Source organism: Poecilia latipinna, unplaced genomic scaffold (assembly GCF_001443285.1).
Source record: "Poecilia latipinna isolate Pla-1442-1.1 unplaced genomic scaffold, P_latipinna-1.0 Scaffold2617, whole genome shotgun sequence".
NCBI lineage: Eukaryota > Metazoa > Chordata > Actinopteri > Cyprinodontiformes > Poeciliidae > Poecilia > Poecilia latipinna.
In genome coordinates, this window is record NW_015115233.1 from 33,354 (window position 1) to 56,778 (window position 23,425).

The 23,425-nt window shown below is 36.8% G+C and overlaps 1 long non-coding RNA gene across 1 annotated transcript in view; it reads left to right on the forward strand.

Annotated features, from left to right (window-relative positions):
- Window positions 1-5,582, forward strand: part of LOC106938532 (uncharacterized) — a 10,536-nt gene extending 4,954 nt beyond the window's left edge. The window contains exon 2 of the long non-coding RNA XR_001422643.1: window positions 4,963-5,582. This is a non-coding gene — a long non-coding RNA (uncharacterized LOC106938532). The remainder of the gene's footprint in view (window positions 1-4,962) is intronic.
- Window positions 5,583-23,425: the final 17,843 nt, after the last annotated feature.

The following is a 23,425-nucleotide window of genomic DNA, read 5'->3' on the forward strand; positions in this document are numbered from 1 at the left end:
TGTGTGCGTGTGCGTGTGGGCGTGTGTGTGCGTGTGTGTGTGTGTGTGTGTGTGTGTGTGTGTGCGTGTGCGTGTGGGCGTGTGTGTGCGTGTGTGTGTGTGTGTGTGTGTGTGTGTGTGTGTGTGTGTGTGTGTGTGTGTGTGTGTGTGTGTGTGTGTGCCTCAGAGTGTGATTTAAGGCCGTCTTGTGTTTGAAGTTGTGTGAGTTATTCGGCCTTGGCGCTTCCTTTCAGTTTTCGCTGTGTAGCTGCAAGTTTCTCTCCAGTGAACAAAACAGGCCTCCATTGTTCCCAGTCTAAGTTTCTCTGCACAGTATGTCTTGCGCTCATCTGTCATTTCTTTACAGATTTTCATAAGAATGTACTTTTTTATTTTGTCTGAAAAATGAATCGGTCTCTGCATTTTCCCTTTCAGATTTATATTCTGTTCTATCAAATGACAGACGAAGATGATAATATATTTATAAGATCTTTATTTACATGAGTTTTCAGAATTGACTTTTCTTTACCAAAGACATACTGATAAATACAAAATAAAAAGATTTACGTTCAAGACAAGTTAATTATACTTTACAAGGCCTTGAAGAATTAAAGTCTCATAAGACAGAATGCAGTTCAATCAAATTTACAATAATACACACATATATTAAATGATTAATATCCAAGAACATGCTGTCCACTTCAGACCAATTAATATTATTGATAAAATACAAATTGGTAAAAGGTTACTTCCCTAAAGCTTTTCTCTTCAGGCGCCACCTGTGCAGCCCTTATCTGAGAAATAGGCTGCAGATGCCTTGAGATGTAATGTTTTATCAGATGGGCAGAGTCACCAGAAGTACTGGACCTTACTTCAGGAAAGGAAAAAGGGAGCATACAAAGTTAATGACAACATCGCTGCCAACAGACAGATCGAGCCAGGCGTCTTTAATGCTGCAGAGACAGACTGCTCCAAAACTCTGGGCTGTGGAGTTAATTAGAAATGGTGATAAAACGCTCTCTCACAGGTTGTTCAATCCAGAATTGTGTCGTAAAAACACAAAAATGTAGCAATCAGTTTAGATCGTTTTTTACTCATATTTCCACTCAGATCTTATGGTAGGTTTAAATGAAAATGGTGGCCAAAGCGTTCCCAAGACACAGAGTCACTTTCATTCATCTGCTGTTGGAAGGAGCGCACATCCTGTGTCTATTCCACTGAAAAACATGCTACATGTTTTGTGTTTTATCCAGTTCGTCCCTGAATGCTGCTGATGATCATCTCTCATCATTTTCCCAGCAGGAGATCCAGCCTGCTGTCTGCTCTGCTGCTGCCATTTTTATTCTTCTTACTAATAAAAACACCACACTCTGAGCATGCAAAGCTGTAACATTTCATAAGAAGCAACACTAATATTCTTCCTGAGTTACCTGAATTATATCCTCCACTATTTCAGCTGAAGTTAGAAAAACAGAATGTTTGATGTGTTGATTTCCATATGCAGTTAAAACTCCTGATTTTCCCCCATTTTCAGATGGATTCTCTGCAAAACTTCATTGCTCTTTATTTATTTTCCACAGCCAGGCTTTAAAGGGAAATTAAAATCTGTAAGTGCTAAACAAACCACAGAGCTACTGTTAGCTGGCAGCTTTTTAAACAAACCAAGTCCAGCCAGGAGAATGACAGGAAATCATTCTATAATTTTAGCTACGTTGACAACAGTCCGTCTGTCCCGTCCAGGCTGACCACAAGCAACTATTATTGTCTCCTTCACTTTATAATAAAAACTCAACAGCCTCACTGTGAAGTTCTGCTGCTTTCAGGCGGTGTTGAAGCAGAGCAGACTTTTATTTCGCTTGAAGATTAATATCTTATTAGTGTCAGATATTGTCCTAATCCAGAAACAGATAAACTTTACAATCCAAATGGTAATTTTTGCTCATTTCAACTTGTTTAACACCTCAGAAACTGCTTGACCTCAGAAGAAAGACAAAATTCTCAAGTTTTATAAATGTAAACATTTTAAATGTACAATTTTTGTATTTTTCTATTCCAGACATAAATAACTTATTTTTATTTCTATTTGTAGGTTTTGGATCACAGAAAACATGAAACTACCACAGAGCAAATGAATCTTTTTGAATCTGTTTTCCAGTCAAGTATCCAGTAAAGCTCTGACTGGCTGATCTGAATTATTCCTCAGGAATCATAAATAACAACAGAATGTTTTCATATTTTCTGCAATGATTTATCAAACATAGCCTGAAGTTAAACAGCTGCTTTTCTGCAACACAAACTGGAAAATCCTCCAGGTTACAGGATAAATGAATCAGTACAAAACTAAATAATTACAACATGTTTTATCTCCAATAAAGATTATAACTCACTAATGTTTTTATTTTTATTTTTTTTGCACTACTGGAGATGAATTGTGGATATTATATTTGCATAATTAAATTTCTTTCCTGTCAATTAAAAAAATATCCACACTGGTACCTGATGCATGGATTACCTTTTACTTAAAACCTTTTACGGCTTATAGGTTAAACTTTCATTTCAAGACTTTTGGAGTTATTAAAAGCAGAAGAGAGTGGAAAATAAGTTTGAGCTTGTTTTGCTTTTAATAACTGGTTTTGGTCTGTGGTATCAGCATCGGTTATGAACCTTCCCATAGGTGGGTAGTAACTAGTTATATTTAATCAGTTACATTTACTTGAGTCAACACTAACAACTGTTCATAGTCGCTACATTCTCATCAAGTAGGAATCAGTGACCCGATGAAATCTACTGGATTTCCACAGATAGGAAACTTTATAGCACATTTGAATAATGTGTTGTGTACTGGCAGTAGTCCAGCTGAATTGAATCAAAACTCTGCAGATACTAGAATTCCCACATAACCTTGTAATTTTGTTTGTCTGAATACACAATTTTCACAAATTAAACCAGATGTTTGGATTATAAAGTTACTCAGGGTTTGATTGGCCTCTTTGCTAAATATGAGACAAACTGGATCCGCCTTAAATGAGCCACACTGCTGGGAGGAGTTTGGAAGCATTAAAAGCATCTGCATTTGAAAAGCAGCACCAATTTGAACTCATTCACAGAAATTTATCAAGTTGTTTGGGAATTTAAAATGTCATCAGCGTATCTGCAAAGACTTTACACCTTGGCCATAAATCCAAAGTGTCCGTTTTTTTTTTTTTGTTTTTTTTTCCGATGGTTTAAAATGTTATCGTCATTTCCACACCAGTGAAAAGCTTTTCAGCTGTGACCAGTCTGAGTGGACTTTCAAGCTTCCAGGGGCCTTGAAATGTCATCAACGTATTCACAGCAGAGAAAAGCCTCACATCTGTGACCTTATGAGGGAAGTGTTGCAGGCAGTTTGCTGCTTTGAACTCTCACCAGCGAATACATCCTCTAGAAAAGTTTCAGTTTGTGAAATGTGTCAGAGTTTCAGTCATGAAGACTCTGAAATCCGCTTGTCCAAACACTGAACTATGAGCATCATGTGTTTTAATGGAGTGGATCCAGTTCTTATCCACATCAATCATTACAAAATACATTTGTGCAGCAATAAGGGATTTAAATGAGCCATCATTTGAATTTAGCCACTTCCAGTCATTCTGAGTAATTTTTAAAGGTATTTTAAGGATTACTTGTAGAAGATATTAAAAAAAACATTTTACCTGAAGATGGCTGATTGTTGCAAAAGTCAAGGATTTGACACTTGACTTAGACTCAGCCTCTATAGTCCAGACTGAACTCAAATTTGATGTCTGAGTCCAAAATAACCTAAATTCCAGTTGATCCTAATCAAACAATGCAGTCAGATTCAGTTCATTATTCCAAAAGTTTTAAATGTTTTCTTTTAAAGGAAACACACCAGATTCTGTTGAGTCATTTACTTGCAGCATGTTCTCCTTCTAGAGCAGCAAACAGCCACAGTAAGCAGCTGCTGTAAACTCCTGTTTAATAGGATGAGCGCTGCAGTAAACCAAAACCTGACCCACGTGTGACAAAGCACCCACACAGAAAACACAGAAGCTCTGATCCTGCAGCACTTTAAGAGAATATGAAAAAGTTAAAAGTATTTGTTGCTCCTTCATGGCATCATCTAGGAGAAACAGCTGATTAGATCAGAGAAAGTTTTCAAGTGTATATGGTTAAAGAAAACATATAATTAGATGCAACGGTTCAGCCAAAGTTCATGTCAAGAAGAGAGTCAGGGCTAAACACTGAAAGACAGGGTCAAGTGTGTCATTTAGAGAAGGAGAATGCTAAGTTGTTGGCTGAAGGAGTTTTGCCTCAGCTCCCTACAGGAAGGTGTAACAGCTTCACTGAAGGCCAGATCAGATGTAGCTTCTATGGACAGTAAAAAACAGAAAGACCGTTCCAGGTTGGTCCATTCAAAACATGACTTTCCGTGGTGCAGGGCTCCTCAGACTGGCAGATGGCGCTAAATGTGCTAAATGAACACAACATTTCAATAAATGATTCATGTAAAAATGGTCGCAGCTTAAAACTTTTATGTAAATCTGGGTTTGTATTATTCTGTGTTCATATCTGTCTGCACACGTGTTCAGGGTTTCCTGCCCAACACCGAAGGCCTCCCAGCACCGCTGAGCTTCACCCAATACATTAAACCTTCAGTGTAGTTGTCAAGCTGAAAAATAGGCTACGATTTCTCCCCTGACTGAACCTGCATAAATTAATCAGACCTCAAAGACACATTGCCCCCTTCACACCTACAGACACGCAGATAAATAAAAACAGCTCATCCTACGCATTTTAGAGCCACATCTCTCTGATGTATGATTCACATTCATGTTGGGACACATTACCTGAAGTCAACAACAGGTTTTTATTTAAAGGCTTCATAAGTTCTTCAGACCTGTTGGAGTGACCACAGCCTGTTTGTGAGGTCAGCAGGTTTTTTGTGCTTGTTTTGTGTAGTGAAGGTGGAATGTGTTTATTTTCCAGGATGAAGGTCATGAAGGTCATCTGGAGGATAAAGGAAGGCAAGTCCTGTCTGCTGATGGATGTGTGGCTCAGAAGGAGCTCATCAGGAGAAGCTGATATCCAGAAGCGTCCTGAATCTGAAACCAGAGCAGCGTGATTACGTTTCCATGCACATCACACCGCTGAAGGTGCTCTTGCATAATCAAATGGTTAAACAGTCACTAGATGCATTATTAATATAAGCCTTTGGTTCTTCTTCCTGTGAGCCAGTTTGTGAATATTGTAATAATTACTTTGGGGATTTGAGCGGATGACATTACCTTTATTGAAATGTTGAGATTATTTTCTGTTTTCCTAAAAAAAAACTTTGACTTCTTATTTTTATACTGTTTATCATTTAGAATGTGATTCTTCCTTCATTGTGATTTGTGACCTTTTGTTAACTGGCCTTTATTGTCTAAAGGATTATTGCACTGGTTTATTTTCATTTATAAATCAATAATTAATTTACTATCAGAGCCTCTAGCTTCCTATGTGTCACTTCAAAAGAATACTTAGAGACGTTTAATACGTTTATTTTCCATCATTATGTGTTGGAAAAGAGACATTTTCACTTAAAATAAACCATAACAGAACCAGCACCTGTACTGCCTAAAGGTTGTTCCTGCTTTTAATGTTTGATTTCCACTTTCTTCTACTTAACTTAATATTTTAGTTACTTTATGCATATGTTGTATTGATACATATTTTTTTCACATATTAAAATCTGGCAGATTTGTGAAAATAATGAATAAAACCATGAATTGAATAGAGCAATGATCCATCTTAAAAATACACTGTCTGGTCCTTAACCAAGTAGACAATGAATAATTACTGTATGATTATCTTCCAGGTGCCAAAAGGTTATTTAACTGCAGCTGATGCATTGAGCAGCTTCTCATTTATTAAACAACCAAATAGAAACACACATCCTGTGGTCATAGAAACGATGTTAGTCTCCTCAAACATGGTCAGACCATTAGCATCAAGCAGAGATCAGACTGCTGAAATTACTCAAATTGGATGAAGGACAGTTCAAACTGGAAGTAAAGTGGGGAACCATTGTTTTTAGGGAACAAACGTGGAACAAGTCCAGAATCATCATGATTGGTGATCACTAAAATGTTTGGTGAACTTAAATTGAAGAAAAACAAGTCAGGGCTTCTGTAAGAGTGAGAGGACAATGTGAAGGGAACCGAAGGGATTGGGACTGGACAGCTGGAGCCGTGAGCAAATCTCAAAGTGAGGTTTGCTAACTGGAGAAAATAAGACGGGCAGGGAGGACAGCACCTCGAAGGGACATACACACACCGGCAAGGAGCTCTGATTGGATCTGCTGCTATGGAAGAAGGTCATGTGATCTGATGAGTCCAGATTTATCTTCTTCCAGAATGATCCAATGAAATATGAGAGCGTAACCTTCATCTTTGGTGGCAAGCTTTGATTTGTCCAGCCGGTGTATTTTACATGAGGTTAAGATGTGGAGTGTCTTCTGGAGTATTTCATGCCTCAGTTTTCTCATAAGAAAGTCAACATGTCGTCCTGCTGACCTGCATGTCGTCCTCATTACCATCACTCTGAACGTGGATCTCTTCTTTCACCAAACATAAAACCCTAACTCATCATTTTACGGTCAGCAGCAGAGTGGTTGTGTGTGTGCTGTGTCCCCACATCTTAATTCAGACACACACACACACACACACACACACACACACGCACACTGCTGGCTGCTGCTGTCCTCGATTTTGTTTGGTATTACTCCTATCTCAGTAATGATGCTGAAACTGCAGCAGGTTGCATGAGTTGGCAAATGTGGCCTCACCTGTTTACTGCCAGTTTGCAGTTTGTTCAATAAATCTAAAGTAATCCCTGGCTGAGTGCTTGGAACCTGCAGCTGTGGTTTCCCTTTTGTCCAGAATGTTTCAATGCATAAATATCTGAGATGCAACTTGGATTTCAGATTTAGGATTGAGCCTCATTGGATTTAACTTTAACTTATTTTCCAACTTTGAAAATGAATTGTTGTATTAATTAACAGTAAAAGCAGCCCAGCCTGTAAACTGGAGTATTTTACATTCTGTCACTAGGAAGTGGCAGTATGAGGCAAACGGGGTGGATGATGGGAATAAAGATTAACAGCTGCGTGTGCTTGTAAATAATTAACAAAAAATAAAAAGCACTTTGATTCATTCAGAATTTCAACATTAATATTTTAATCTCTTAAAATCTCTTTATCTTTGTATAAAGAAATAAATACATACATTTTCCAAGCAATTTTTAAAATCAACATATTTTTAAAAATTTAAATTTAAATCTTAAAGTTATAGGCCTACGGCAAACAGTAAAGGAATAAAATCTCTAGCCTAAAGCAATACAGTGCCATTGGCATTTTAGAAGAAAATATTTTTTTTCAGTTATTACAAACTTGAAACTTACATGAACTTGGGACAAAATACTTCAGACTTTAATTAAATTGGTCTCTCAAATCTTGAGGCAGAAACAAATTTGAGATTTGACTTTAATTTGCCTCTCAAAGACCTGACTCCTGAGTTGGACTTGGAAAATAAAACTTCTGAAATCTGTGATATACATGGACATAAGAGGTACTTTGAGGTAAGTGGCAGAAACATGTTTAGACATTATGAGAAATGAATCCTTTGCTACATCAGTACATCGGGTTTGAATGTCTCTGGTAGTTTTGTTCAAGATGAAAAAGTAATAAAGTCTCTATTTCTGTCTCTTATTTAAGCGTGGAGTAGAAATGGATGAGGCTGGCTGACGGGTCAGGTTAAATACGCCGTACTGTCAGTCTGTTGTGCTCTCACTGCTATGCGCTCTTAAAAACTGCAGTATTTTGGAAACCTGCCAGCTGTCACAGATGGAAATAAAACCTACTGTTAAGAAACATTCATATCAAAACTCCAAATCCTAAATTTCACATGATTTTATTTTTCCATCTGTCGTTTTGAGACATTTCTTTGCTGCATTGTTTGTGTCATAAAATAAGATAATCAGTGACAGAATAATTATCAGCACTCCGCAGAAACTCATCAAAATATTTGAAATAAAGTCCCACATGCTGTTTTGAAGGCAGTTCATGAGATTTTCCTTTTAACTTTTTTCCATGATTTATTTTTCTTTATCTTGTTGCTGAGTTTTACCTTGGAGTTGCTTTATTTTAGGATTCTGACTGACAAAACAAATTGCACCTACATCAAACGTTTGCAAAGTTCTTCTGATGTGGCAGATTGTTGGTTTTCTCTTTCTGCTGGATGTAACAGTTAGAGACGTGTGTGTGTCCTGCTGCTGGTCCTGTGTTTCCGATCAGCTCCAGCATTCATCTCTCCTTCCACCTCACTGGATTTATGGAGAAGCTGACATTTTCCAGCAGGACTTGGCAGCTGCTTGCTTTAACAACCATAGCGTGACTTCACTTGATTTAACAGAAAAATTACCTAAAAATGTTTGAAGCTCTGAATGTAATGAATCCATTATATAAGTTTCACTTTTTAGACTGGTTACCTTTTTTTAAATGAACTTTTACAAAAAATATTCTAATCCACAGAGATGCAACTTTAGGTGTAATTGTTAGTTTTACAAAGCATCCATGTTTTGTGTTATTCCAATATACTTTTCCTTTAACATAGTATTAATTATACATATTTATGCAATTTTTCCCCCTTTATTTTGTATTTATATAAGTGTTATGAGATCTCAAATTAAGCCTTGTTTTAAACTTTTCCTCTGAATAGAAATTCTGTCAAGAGTGAAAAAAACTGAACTTATTTAATCACAGTGAACAATTTCTCTGTACTTTCTCTACTAAAAATAAGTTTCAAAATGAATTTCTGACACTCAGTATGTCAGAGAAACTATTTGTAATGAACAAAAATGATGTATATGGTACATAAAGAAACACATTCTTCATATTGAAGTGGTTTCGGTGTCACCTTCAGCGTTTCGCCCAGCTGTATTTGGGATGGGTGGAGCAGCAGATCAAACTGTGACGTTCTCACACCAACCGTGACAAGTGGGATAACAAGGAACTCAGCAGGGCTGATTCTGACGCTTCTCCTCTGTGGTCACACTTACAACTAGACGCTCCTAAGATATGTAAGAGTGTAACTCTCATCTTTCATGCGCTGTGGGTTTTTTTCCATCTCTTGTTCTCGGGCGTCACCAACAGGACTGAAACGGTCTGAGATGAAGAACTCAGTGTTCACTTCAGTTAAGTTATTTTTAGATTTTGCTTCAATCAAGGGAATTATTTACATCAACAGCATTTCCAGTCCAGAAACCCAACAAATTAAACCTCAAGGCATTAAGCAAATCTGTGCAGGTTAAAGGGGGCTGGTGTCTGCTTCAGCTGGGAAAGAGGCAGAAGGATCTCAATACAACAAAGATCCAGTACGAACTGAATCCAGTAGAGTGAAACGTAGTTATTGGTTAATTCCAAATTGGGAAAAATTATTTAGTAAAATAGCAGCAATGACTATTTGATCCAGAGACAAAGCTGAACAAAAGAAACACTTTCCAAGGAGACAGAAAAACTAAACATTAATTACCACAAGAGCTCTATCAACAGCTAAATCCAGGAAAAGACACACAACTAAACAGAGAAGAAGCAACTCTAAAGTACTGGAACTAAGTTTCACTGGAGAGGATTCCTGCGCTGCTCAGAGGCCGATGGGGGTTTGCAAAAATGGCTTCAGATCATAGATTCTCTTTGTGGTGGCCACCAGCTGACGGTTAGCGCTGCTGGTGGGACTAAACAATAACTATTCATTACTAAGGTCTTTTCTGACATAGCATAATATTTCTCAAATTAAAAAAAGATATCATAGTGTGCTGAAGCTCAACTTTCAGCTGGTTTACGAACCAGCGACACAAGACTGAGCAAGTTAATTTATGTATCACCAAACAAGGAAATCCTAAGTGCTCTAAAGAACGAGTCAGAATGGTAAATACGTTTAACTTCCTTCCTTGTGTTCAGATTTTGATCCGAGTTTAAACTTATCTTAGGTGTTGCTCTCTTCAGTATCTTAGGGCCAGGTGCACTTTCTATAAAAAGTACAAAATAATTGTACATGCAGGCTGGATAAATCTCAGCACAGTCAGCATCTAGACTACTTTCCTGTTGATTATTTCCAGCCTCATTAGACTTTATGGAGGCAATTAGCAATCACAGAAAAAGGTGTGATGTGTCAGCTCTTGCGTGTTAAAGGGAATTGTTTTTCCTATCTTTCCTCAAATACGTTCAAGAGTCACAAAAGCAATCTAGCATTTCTTTGTGTTGTTTCATTATCTTTTAAATAATATGCTATATGTAGAGGAGCCAAGATGAAGGTCCTTCACCAAAAACAGAATCAGTGCTGGGTAATCTGGACACAACAGAGCTCAGTGTCCTCTGTGAATTCACCAGAACCACAGAAGAAGAGGAGCTGAAGAAGAACCCGGAGGTTTCCTCACTGCATCTCTCAGAAGAGCAGCGGTGGAAGAGTTTCCTCAACTGAAACATTTACCTACAAATCAAGTCATTACTGATTTACAACATAATTTAGGTGTTTAATAAATTACACAAAGTTCATAAGTGTTTTTGTGCAGACCTACAAATGACCTGTAACTATTTTGCAAAACTCTGCAAAACTCGTGTACATTTATATCACTGGACATTTAAATTGCATTGATTTCTCCTTCACCCTCCTCTTAGCTGACATGTTTGGACCTGTTTTGAAAGTTTGTGGCTACATGTAAATAGTTGTATATGGAAGTAATGTTTTGCTCAAGATTTACCAAAGATGAATGCAATATTAACATTACATTTCATAAAGTGCTGTCATTAAAATCACCAATACACATAAAACATGTTGGTGAAAGTCCAAAGTGTTAGTGAAAATGTTTGAAAACTGATGTTTTCTCTGTGAAGGTGAAGATGAATCCTCCACACCAGACTGTCGTTTAAGTTGCAGAATTTTAAGTACAATCCTGTTTCATTTTGACTCTAAAATGATTAAAAGGGATTTTAAGGAACCTCAAAGAATTGTTCCAAATAAAAACTGTATTTGCTCACATGATCTTTTCAACTTATCAATCACATAAAATAAACAAAAATTATAGATCAGTAGAAAACATGTTTCTGGATTTGGTAACTGGTGCCGTTTCCAGCGGTTTCTGGGTGAGAGGCGGTTTTCACCATCACAACACAAAACCTCCTTCTAAGGTCTGTCTCTTTTTAAAATGTGTGAGCCACTCTGAAGCCATAAATCACCACCATGTCGCTCACAATGCTGCTCTTAACAACAGAAAGCAAACTCTGCTTCATTAATTTCTGTTCTCTAATGAGCAGCGACACTATTTCACCAGGATTAATTAGGCACAAGATTTAATCAATTTCTGCTGTTAGGAGATTGATCAGGAGAAAACACTGCATTAAAGCAGGCCTGGTTTTATTTTAATGAGAAAACTTGGGACCCACACAAGCAAATCTCAAACTTTAATAAACAGCACAGCACAAACATGCTATTCTTGAATGGTTTGCACTTCTGTGCGAGTTTGTAGGAAACATATGAGGCGCTGACATCTGGTGCCTGAGAATCTCTGCTAACTTCAGAGCAATTAAAAGATTTTAGTTTTTCTTTTGCTGCACCAAAAATCTATAAAAAATATTTTACCTTCAAAACAGAACATGTCTTGATGAACACATTTTTTGGAGCTTCTTTCAGTTTTTACAAAGAAGAGCAAAACATGCAATTAAAGAAATATAAATTTCAGATATTTAATGAATAGTGTCATTAGATTGAAGCTTGAGGTAAAACTCATTGAATTCTCTCTTTTCCTTCCCTTTAAACGTTAACCTGCTGGCGCTCTGCTGCTGCAGAGGCTCTTTATGGTGATGAGCCCAGCAGCCCCCTGCCCTGCTCCGCCATGCCGGGGAATTTAAACCATTTAGATTCTCATTTTTATTTTATGGTGTCTTTGACTACTTAATCATGGACCTTTTTACTGTCCCTTTATGATCCAGGTTGTTCTCTTTCAACTGGGCCAATTTCCCAAAGATGGACATAATTCATATTCCATGCATTCTGGCTTTTTACACCTTCCTAGCAGACTGAGTAAAAGAAATTTAGATTTTAACTGATGATCTTGCCAAAATTCATATTAGCCATTTTATCAGAATAAACTGCTTTAATTCAACTATCAAACATTACAAGTGCTGAGTATAAAATATAAAATGTGCTGCGGGTTGCTCAAATGCAGTAGTTATCAAACTGATAGACCAATAAGATTATATGATTATCTCTGTTTATATGTAAACACATGATCTGATTTTACAAAATGTTGAATGAAAACAGGATTAAAGACGACGATGTTGATGTGTTTCCTCTGAATGAAGGAAAGGGACGTTTCTGTTTGATGCATTTAATGAACTAAAAGAACAACAAGTACCATTTTCTGGCTTTCTGAACACAAGTAAGAGGCAAATCAAGAAAAGTGGCTGATTTAATCCCTGGAGCATCGATTTATTCTTTATAATGTCATGATCATAACTGCCAGAGTCATATGTACTAACTGATTAATTTATCTGAGGAGTTTAAGTAACAGTATTATTTTCATATTTGTTACCACTTTGTTTTTAAATATACCAACAAATTCATCTTAAAGTGCCAGAGCTCATTATTTTGGGAGATTTCCTGTCACTGACAGATGGTAACTTCCACTGTAGACATGTTCAATATGCAAAACAATGTTAAAATGACACATTTTTGAGGTTATTTTTGGAGGTGAGTGTTTCATCTTGAGAAAGCCTCCTGTGTGATTCAATCTGGAAGTGTGGCGCCTTTAATTGGCTGGCACTTAGTCCTGTCTGGGTTCAGAGTGGCTCAGCGGGCTGGGATTCACTCACGCAAATGAAGGAACCTCAAACTGGTTTATGACAAAAGATTTTTATTTCTCAGTAATCCACCTGTGCTTTAGTCTCCTGTCTTTGAAAGAAAATGCTTATATGTGGTACTTAGCAAAGGTAGAGGGGTATTTGTTACAAAAATAATGATAATAGAAATATGGTAAACATGTAGAGTGAGTCTCAGGATAAAAATACAACAGATTTCCTAAAAAAGAGCTAAAAAGATAGAAATTTATTTAATACTGGACAGAAAAAAGACTGAAGCTGCATCCCTACAGATATTTCATGAGCAGAATTGTTCAGTTTTAGATCCATGAATAAAGAGTCTAAATTGAATTTTAATCCAGATATTTAAACTGAAATAATACTTTGAATGTTACACATAAAATATACAAAACAGACAGATGGATAAAATATGGATAAATCATAATGTTTCCATGTTATATTTTCTTTTTACATACAATTCCTCACGTTTTATATTTTCTGGAGTGTGTGGGAAATCTACTGAAGGGGGTTTCTACAAAAACAATTTCCAAGTTTTCTGGTGAAAAACATATTCTGAGCAGAAACAGACATCTTTAAATGATGCTTTGAATCAGAAGAATCATGTCCTGAATCAGAACCTGACCTGCCTCATCCTTAGAGGTGTGTTTGGATGATGATGTGGAAGAAAATCACAGGGAATGAAAAAACGCTTCTTCAGATGGAAGCATTTTAACCAGGGAAGAAGCTTAGATGGAAAGAGTGGCACCTTTTATGAAATAGAAGATTTAAACAGAGATGATGTCTCTAAATTATCACATCTACTCACAATGACAGGCTAAAGTAGCTGCATTTTATTGTGAAAAAGTCTTCCATCTGAGAAAATGATCCTGTGAAAATGATGCACTTGCTGAACGCAATAACTGAGCAGGAATAGCATCCCATTAGGAGGACTGGCTTTCAAGGATATACTCTGTATGCTTTTGCCTGTTGCTAGTTATTGACGTCTCTGTCAAATAAACGATGCTTCACACATTTTAAAGCCTGAACAAAGTGTCAGTCACTAAATTCATGTTTCATTTCATCGAATCTTAACACACATTTTATTAAACCGAAGACATCTGTTGTTCACCTTTCATCAAACCATGTGAGCCTAAGAACACAGGCTCTTCTTTAGTAGACGTCACATGGATTAAAGCATCATCCACTACAGGCAGCCATGACTAAAGACGTCTCATTCAAAGGTCTAAATTTCACAGAATAGCCAATCAGGCACAACAGCCTCTGAAAAGGCCCAGATTACCAAAAACTCAACTGATTTTGTTGTCATTTTCATGTGGCTGAATCACACCCAGCATGTCAGATTGGTAAGAACTAAAGTTGATTAATTAATATGAGGGAACAGTGCAGCAACTCTGGGAAAGTCCTTGGCCATCTCTCAGAAACCTGTGGATATGAGCAAAAACATTTTTTTCTATGTGATTGATTATCCATGATAGCATTCAATTAGCATTGAAACAGTTCTTAACGGTATTCATGTCCTGATGTCTCACACCTCAACAGTGTGTCTAAACACATGTAGTGCAAAGTAACATTTCAGATCTGAACTTTCAATAAATTCTGCTGTTTACATCACATGCTTTTCTTCATTTTCAGATTTTGTGCAAAAGTTCCAGCAACATTTTATTTTGTTTTCTCCATATGTGGCTTTGGCCAGAAAGGTGTCACTTTGTATCTTTTTTTTATGTCCATTCACCTTTTCATCTGTCATCTGGTTCTGAATCCAAAGTAAAATACAACCAACACTTTCAAGAACTGCTGCCAGCTGGAAACTGGCTTTAAGACGAAACAACAGCTGGTTGCAGTGCTATCTGATCGATGGCACACGTTAGCTGAGAGACGTAGCTATGGCAACCAGCCACCTGATTTTTACTGTTGGTGGTTCTGACTGAAAATTGACCATTTGAATTCTCCCAGGAACTCATTCAGTAAAAGTCTTTTCTTTAAACTCCTGGGAGATAAACTCCCAACACATTTGAGTTAATTAGTGTTTTGAACATCCTGTCTTTCCCCTCTTAGTTTGAAGTGATAGTTTTAGTATAGAACCAGTGCTAGTATCTATTTTTTGTCTCCTTGTCTTGTTCTGTTCGATTAAATAATTAGTAAATACATATAAGTTTGATTATTTGGTGTAATAATGGAGTTGTAGCAGAGATCACCCAGTGGAAACATAAAAAAAAAAAAAAATTCATCCATTAGATTAATTTTGAGACTTTGATACCCATCGGTTAATAAAATTAAATGTTTTATCCACACTGTAAAACACACCACCACTTACTTAGAGGCAAAACCACAAACATCTGCAGCATAAAATGACAGAGTAATCCAATTAAATATTTACTCTTTAGGAAAATGTGTGGGATCTGTAGTGTTGTTCACAATCTGCTGCTTATATTCATCTTCAAACAAATAAACAATTCGTTATTTATGTTGTAAAAAGAAGCCAAAAATCTGAAGCAGTTTCTGAAGTAGTTTGTGGAAAAGCTGAGTAAAGCTGATCATTCAACAAAACCTCTTTTTGCTATAAGAACCGAGAGCATCTGACTCCCTGCTGACCTCCCCAGTTCCTCCCTTTGTCAGGGACAAATGTAGTCCTGCTCTTCTTCGGTTCACTCAGGGTTACAGAGTAGTTTATTTTCGTACAACGGCTCTCTTAGGTCAACCAAAGCATTCCAATCAAGTTGATGTCTTGACCTTGCTCTGGACGGTTGTAACAGCTTGATCCTGTTCTTTTCCAGCTCTTCAGCTTTTTCTCCTGTTGTACAAGTCTTAGCTCTGTTTGAGAGCATTGTCCTTTTAAACGGCTGCATTTTGGCAGAGCTTCAGCTGTCAGCTGCCTCATGTTCCTCTATGGAGGACTTTAATTTAGAGAGAAATGTAAGTCTTCAAGTGGTAAATAATAAGCCCCTGCCACCACGTTAGACAGTTGGTGTGAAGCTGTGCTGGTGCTGGTTGCATTTAAAACAGTATGGATGTCACCCGAGTTTTGATTAATGTTGTCTGAGTGTTCCTGGTTCGACTGGGATACAAGTTGAAACATTTACTACATTTTCAGCTGCTGTGGATTTCTGTCACTGCACTGAGTTAAACTATCCAAACTAATTGAAGAACCTGTTCTCCTCCTCGCCTGTGGGGCCGCTGCACCAAGAACCACTGAAGGAAATTATACACAAACCCCTGACGAAGCCACTGAGCTCAGCTTCCTTCTTCACAAAACGTAAACAAAAATGGAGTAGCATCAGATTTTAACGTTTGCAGAAAGTCTTTTGCTAAAGATCCAGTTCTCCCTCTAGCATTAGACTCTTGCATTTGTTTCGGTTCTGTTGACCCAGAATGCCCTATAGTCTGTTTCCTGCTTTTGAAGCGGTCTCCGGTCCGATTGCATCCACATATGCATTTGAACAGTATCAGAATTCACTTTAATCGAACCAAGACCAAGGTTTTTAGGCTGACTGGAATTTCTCAGTCCACATCAGAGTTCGATGCTCGTTGCAAAATGAACCGAACTTTAAAGACAAATGGACTTGAAGGGTAGTAACGATTAAGTTTAATTTCTCTCTTATACTAATACACTCTTGAAAAACATCACTAATTCATCAAAAATTCTTCTTTTCTGGGAATTTATGTTTATAATATATGACTTATTCCAACCATTTGATAAACAGGCATTAGGAATATGTGGTTTTCCTCACAGAATGTTTGCATTTAAGTCTAGATTTTTTCTAAAATACACAATGAAACTGACATGTAAAAAGTGATATTTCCTTTCCTTTTAAAATCTTAAATTACGTTTGTTTTTTTAACACAACTGCAATGAACAGTTTGTTAAAATTATATGTCTAATCCAAATTATATGTGTAATCCAAACCATATAGCCCAAAGTGTTGGATATTTTTTGTTGCATTTTCCACTTGGCTGCAAATAAATGCACAAAGTATGACTCCCTTGAAAAGATATTATTGTCACACCTTGATAATTGCAGGATTATGAAGAATGAGCTTTTTTTAATAACTTTGATTTGATTTTCAGCTTTGAAGAAATGTTTGTAAAAAGTGTGTCGATTTCACATGTCATGGAGTGAAATGATAAAGTATAGCAACATAAAACAATATTCCTCCAGTTTTACTGCATTATTTATTTCATTGCAATATTGTGAAGAAGGAAAAGATAAAAGGTTGAAAACGTTAAAGGGATGTAAATACTTTTGAATAGAAAGCTTAGAAACTGCTCTTTGCTTTAGTTACTTTCTTTTGCTTTAAGAAGGAGCAGGTTTCAACTTATTCGATGTGAGAGAACTGAATCATTTCAATGGGCAGCTCATCATCGCCTCACTCACCTCTGAATGCAGGCAGGAAAACAGAGAAAGTGTGTGTGAAAAAGAGGAGGTGAAGATGGAAGACAAAAACACTGTTTCCTTGTGCCTCAAATAGGAAACCCGTCTCATTTTCCTTAAGCTCCAGCTTGTTCTGCTTCTTTCTCTGCTGCTGGAGCTCAGAAAAAAACAGCAATTTAATCTTACCACCTGCTGTAACATCTTCTTTCTACTGGCAACTTTCCACCTCTGAGAGTCGGAATTATGCAAAGCGTCAATGTGGCCCTTTCAACGAAACAAGAATGTCCTTCAGGTGTGAGCGCTCGCACGTCCCCAAGGAGGCGCTGATCTGATTTGTGAAGGACAATTAAAGGAACGGTCTGTTTAAAATGTAAGCGTCATAGATCTTCCTGTGGTGGTTTGGAAGGTGGATGACCTTACAGTTTGCTGACGACTGCATGAAAAACAGGGACAGAGAATCTGAACATATGGTTCCAGGAAAACTTTGGAGACCTGTGGTGCACTGGAGGCTAATGAAGAGCAGATAATAATTCATCCTCTCATTTCCTAATTGTAACACAGTTGGAGTGGTCACATGGACTGATTGCAGAACTTCTTTTGAGGCATCGAGTTCTTCACATCTACATCAGGCTCCAATCAGATGTTTCAAGTGTGCAATTGTAAAAAAAAAAGAAAAAGAAAAAAGAAACTTGCCCCCAAAAGATGAAGACAGACAAAATGCTGTTTTTTTTTGACTGAAAAGTACTTTTCATTTACTTTGCATGTTAGAAACACATGAAGAGATGAATATTGTGGATTTATATTCCAAAGAAACGTTGCAGTACTGAACCACAAACAGGTAGAAAGGTCCACTAGACATGAAGAGTTTGTCTGCCTCACAGCAGAAGCATAAAGGTTAAGAGTAATGAGGAAGATAATTTAACCTGATTATAAAATGTTACAGCTTTAATGAACATAAATGTCAGGTTGAGGGAATTAAATCTTCAGGTTTTTATCTGTTTTTCTGTGTGGTTTCCTGTAAATATCACATTCTGAAAGATGCAGAGAGATTTTGCTTTAGATTTGACTGGAGCTTTCAGGTCCTTCTTTCCTCATCCTCCCGTTTCTATGCAAGACTAAACACATCCCAAAGCAATTTCATCCCCTTGCTGAGGAGACACAGATTAAATTGATATTGATCTTTTCTGTTTAGTAAGAAAACAAAAAGTATTTCTCAAAATGTTTTGAGCTAAACTGAACTGCACAGGGATGAGATGGGATCCGATCCAGGACTCTGGATTCTGTCTGAACATGTTCAGGAATCCAAGTCACTGCAAGTTGATTGAGCTTGTCAAAAAAAAAACAACAAAAAAACAACAGAATCACATGTGAAGGGTTCGAACTGAAATCAGTGCTGCAGACTGTTAAACATATGAACCTGGTGCTTAAAAAGGAAGCAGAAGCTCACTGCTTCACTGTCATTATGAAGCCAAACATTTACAAAACCAAGAATACACACACCTAAAATATGTGTCATTTAAATAAAAACACATGGAACAATTTGAATTCTAAGCTGTTCTAGTTTCCTGGAGAAGCACAGATAAGTTTTCACTGATGTGAATAAAACAGTGAATTCACAATAATAATGTTTTTTTAATCATTCATGGTAGGAACTTATTTTTTGCGTAACAAAGCAACCCTATGTGATACGATACAACTATTTAGTTTTACTGCAAATTTGAATTTAATTTTAACCAATGTCTTTTGACTCAAATGTAATTCAGTTAGAGTTAAAATTAGTCCTCATAATTCATTTACTTGACTTATTCTTTCTACACTTGAGGTAATTAAAATAAAATCTACAGCTGATGAAATATCTGAATTAAGGTAACATCAGGAACATATGCATATTTACATTATTCAAAATAACTTTACTCCTTTTTTTCAGCAAACTTTCAAATATTAAATATTAAAAATAGTGTGTGCTGTAAGCAGAGATTAAATCTCACTGCTATTTTTCAAACTAATTCCTCTCCTGACACCTGAAGTTACTGTCGATATTAAAGGATTTAGTTTTTACCTGTTTTTATTTGAAGAAAACCATGACAATATATTTTTGGTTTAGTTACCTCAGCGGTAGCAGATGTTCATTTTGGACCAGTCCAGGGAGAAGAAGTGACAGAAACAGCTCAGAATCACCCATTTGATTCCCAGCGGAAAAGAAATTCCTCAAAAAAGATATTTTACAGCAAAGTATTCTGGTTATTTATTTTCTATATGTCACTAATAATACTGATATCTTAGTTTAGGTGAGCAAAACATAGAACATAGATATACTTCATTGCCTTTATTTAAATGTATTTCACAGAAAAATGAATTTGTCATTTGCAAAACAAAATGTCAATTTAATTCCATGTTCTTTGTTTTGCTCATCTAAACTAGATGACTTATTCCCTGTCCCTGTTCATTATGACAAAAGGCAGAGACTCCATGGAGAAAAAGTTATATTGTAGGATTTCATCTGTACAAAGGCACAGAATATTTCAAACGGGGACCTACATGTTTTGGATTTCAGAATATGAGAATCGATGGCAGAATTCAGAACAGAAAGCTGTAGTAAAAAGCATTAGTCAGCTCAGTTTTCTTATTGGCTGATTGGACAGTGATGGATTGTGATTTGCAGGGAACTGAGAGATACAATGCAGAGAAAGTCCAATGATTAATAGATCTGACAAACTAAAGAGAGAAAAATACAAAAACCAACAGACACAGAAGACGTATTGATGGCAGCAAAAATAAACCGAGAAAGAAAATACTTTTTGTGTACTGGAAGAATTTCTATATTTACTGAAGACACAGAGAATATCCCACACAGGCTGGAGAGACTTTGTGTCAGAATTAGATCCAAAGTTAAGAGGAGGTCCAGGAAAAAAACGACCCAGTAAACTGTCTGGACTCACATCAGGAGAGATTTAAGTCCGACTTTCAGCATGTCGGCCTCCAGTGATGGATCTGCCCATCGCTGTCTGTGAATACAAAGTGCTGCCTGGACGAAAGGTCTGCTGCTCGCTTACCTCCCCTTGGAGGCTGCAGGAGGAGGAGAGGAAGAGGATGCTAAAATAAAAAGCTATCAACATTAAAACGATTCTTTTTAAAGCTGTTATGGCAACATTTAGCTCAGTGATCCTAGAATACTGATGACTTATCAAACTTCATAAATGCAAATTCTACACAGTAAAATAGTTTGTGAAAGACACAAAAAATGAACAATTGAACAATTTTCTTTCTTTTTATAATGAAACTGTTAGTAAATGTTGGGAGTTATTTGAATATTAATATGAATTGTTTTCCTTCTTATGCATTTATATTCATAGAAGGATAAGTTGGATAAGTTGACACCTCTTAATGTAAAATTGTAATTTTAACAACCAGACTTGACTCTGTATCGATACATATTACACATTTTAATGCCTCCTGTTTAAAATATTCACTCCTTGGTGTCAGATTATGTGCACAAAAGATTATAAAGAAACCATAAACTTTCCATTCAAAGGTAAGTCACAAATTGCAACATAAAGTGGAAAGTAGTGAATAAAAATGGAAACTTTCTCAGGTTTTAAGTGTGTGAGTCCAAGTCGAGTCTCAAATCTTGAGTCTAAGTTCAGACACATGAAGGAGAGCAGACAGAAAAACAGAACTTCAAATCCACCAAAAACAAAACCAGGAAACAGAAGTGAAGGCATCACAGATGTTTACATAAATGTCACAGATATTCGCCTCAGACGTTGTGTCACCTGGCCGCCGTGTCAAAGTGTTAAAGCGCGGTGGCTGCAGTGCGGTTGGCCCAAGGCTGCAATCAATATGGAAATGAGACAGCAATATGTGCTGGGAGAGGCAGGCATGTATTATTAAGTTTATTGCTCTTTTCATTCACTTCAGGAAAGACATTACGACACCCCAGTAAAAGTTTGTCCACTATTAATCTTTTTTATTAGCCTTTCTGTGCTGTAAGAAAACCACAGTGAGACCTTTGCTAAGGTTGGTGAAACTTTCCAGACAAATAGTTTAAATGGTCCCTGCACACAAGAAGGGGAGAAAATACTGCACAAGACATTATTACTAAAATCCTCAACGTGTTGAACAGACAAATACATCTACAAGTAAAAAAACCTAAAGGAAGAACTTAAAGCCCAACTGATTTATCCCTGTGTCCATTAAGTTTCCATTCCTACAATGTAAACTCTCAGACTCGAGAGTCAATAAATTGTCAGCAAATCATCACAAACAAATGTAAATCAAGACATTTTAGACGCTATATGTTTGCATTTGTGAGATAAAAATATATAATATGGTGCTTATGTGAAATATTAACAGGCAGGAGCCAATATGAGGTTTTAACAGGAAAATAACCTTTACCAAAAATACAACGGCACTGCGGCAGAAACATTTAAAACAAAAAGGTAATTTAGCAGAATGCTTTTATATAAAGTTAAAAAATAACAATTATGCTACTTACATCTGCAGAACCAACAGAGCCTGACCAATAGCACCAGGGGAGTAACAACACCCACATCAGTGGAAGAAACGATGCAGGTTATTATGTTTGTGAGAACAAGACGAGTTTTATCACCATTTAAAAAGAAAAAAACTGAGACCAGCTTTCTGTTCTCACTAATAACACAGATTCAACCGGATCAGCCACAGTTTGGGATTCTGGCAGCAATGACAAACCGCCTTCATCGTCACAATTACTTTTTCTGAGTATAGAAAGTTCTGCCTAGCAAACTTTCTGAAGTGATTTATGCTTCACCAAAGCAGTTATAAGCATATTCACTGAAAAAGTCAACACATCCTTATTAAAATGTATGGTTTCTGTGATGTAAAAGAATGAGGCCAAGATGAATCACTTTGGATGTTTTTCCAGCTTTTATGTGATATATGTTCTGTAAATTTAACAGAAAAACAAATAAAAAAATAAGCAAGAAGTAAAAAGCTGCAACAAGCTGGCTGCCTGAGTTTCCACACTCCTAAATTACATTCAGTCTTCCTGGGCTTACAGATCCCATCAGTCATATTGGGTGTGATTAACCTAAAGTTTAAGTGTCCTGTCAGCATTTCTTTGACATTTGATAATTTGCCCTCATTAGCTACAGCTATTGCTGCAGAGAAGCTACAAAGGATCAAAAATAATCTCATTTTAAAACATCCACAGAATCACAGTGTCAGCAGAAACATGAGAATGTAAAACAGCAGAGGCATTAAAATCTGGATGTTTCTCAACTGTTCCTAAACTATTTTGCAGAACCACAAGATTTCTCACTGATTTTATTATATATATATTAAATCTCTTGCATTCTGGACTAAACATGGTTGAAAGATGGATATATTTTTTCATAAGTGTGTTTGGCATAATAGCAGCACTACTTTTGCAGTGTGAAAGGTGACAGTGGCAGCATCATGCTGTGGGGTTACTTCAGATGGAACAATGTAACGGTGGATGAAATGATGAAAATCTAAAAATGCCAGTGAGTTTTGATCCAAAACCCTCAGTTTTGGTATCACTGTGAGCCCAATTATGTCAAAATCCACAAAGTTTAGAGCAAGTATACTTAGAGGAATAGTAAAGTGTGGTAACGGTCTAGTGCAAGTCCAAGACTAAATCTGAAAAAAAAAATAATAATAGGTATGGAAAAAGGTAGAACTGAATGAGAATGTGTTCATGTCCACTGCACTTCCATGTTAAAGTTATGATCCATGCTCCCAATATTTGTTTACTTTTTAATTTCATCTTGTTGCATGTAGTATTTTTAATGAACAACCTGCTTCCAGCTCCTGCAGTGTTGGCTCAGAGTCACTGAAGGTTAGTCCAAGCAGGATCATTTAAATTTTAAATATCCCAAAAGGATTTACTTTTAGAGCGATAGTAATTTATATTTCTGTAAGAAAAGTCGTGACACAGACACTCATGAACTCATGACACTCATGGCTGCATGTGAGCTGGCAGGTTTTGTCGTTTGGTCAGCATTCAGTCTTATATCACGGTCAAGTCAAACTTATAACCTGTACTTGTTTACCACTTAAATGCCAAAGATCTTACAGTTAGAGTCTCATTTCCATCTGTAAAGCAGAAAGTAAGCTCTGCTGTCACGCTGCGTTTTGACATCCGGGGGGCTGGCTGGGTTAAATAT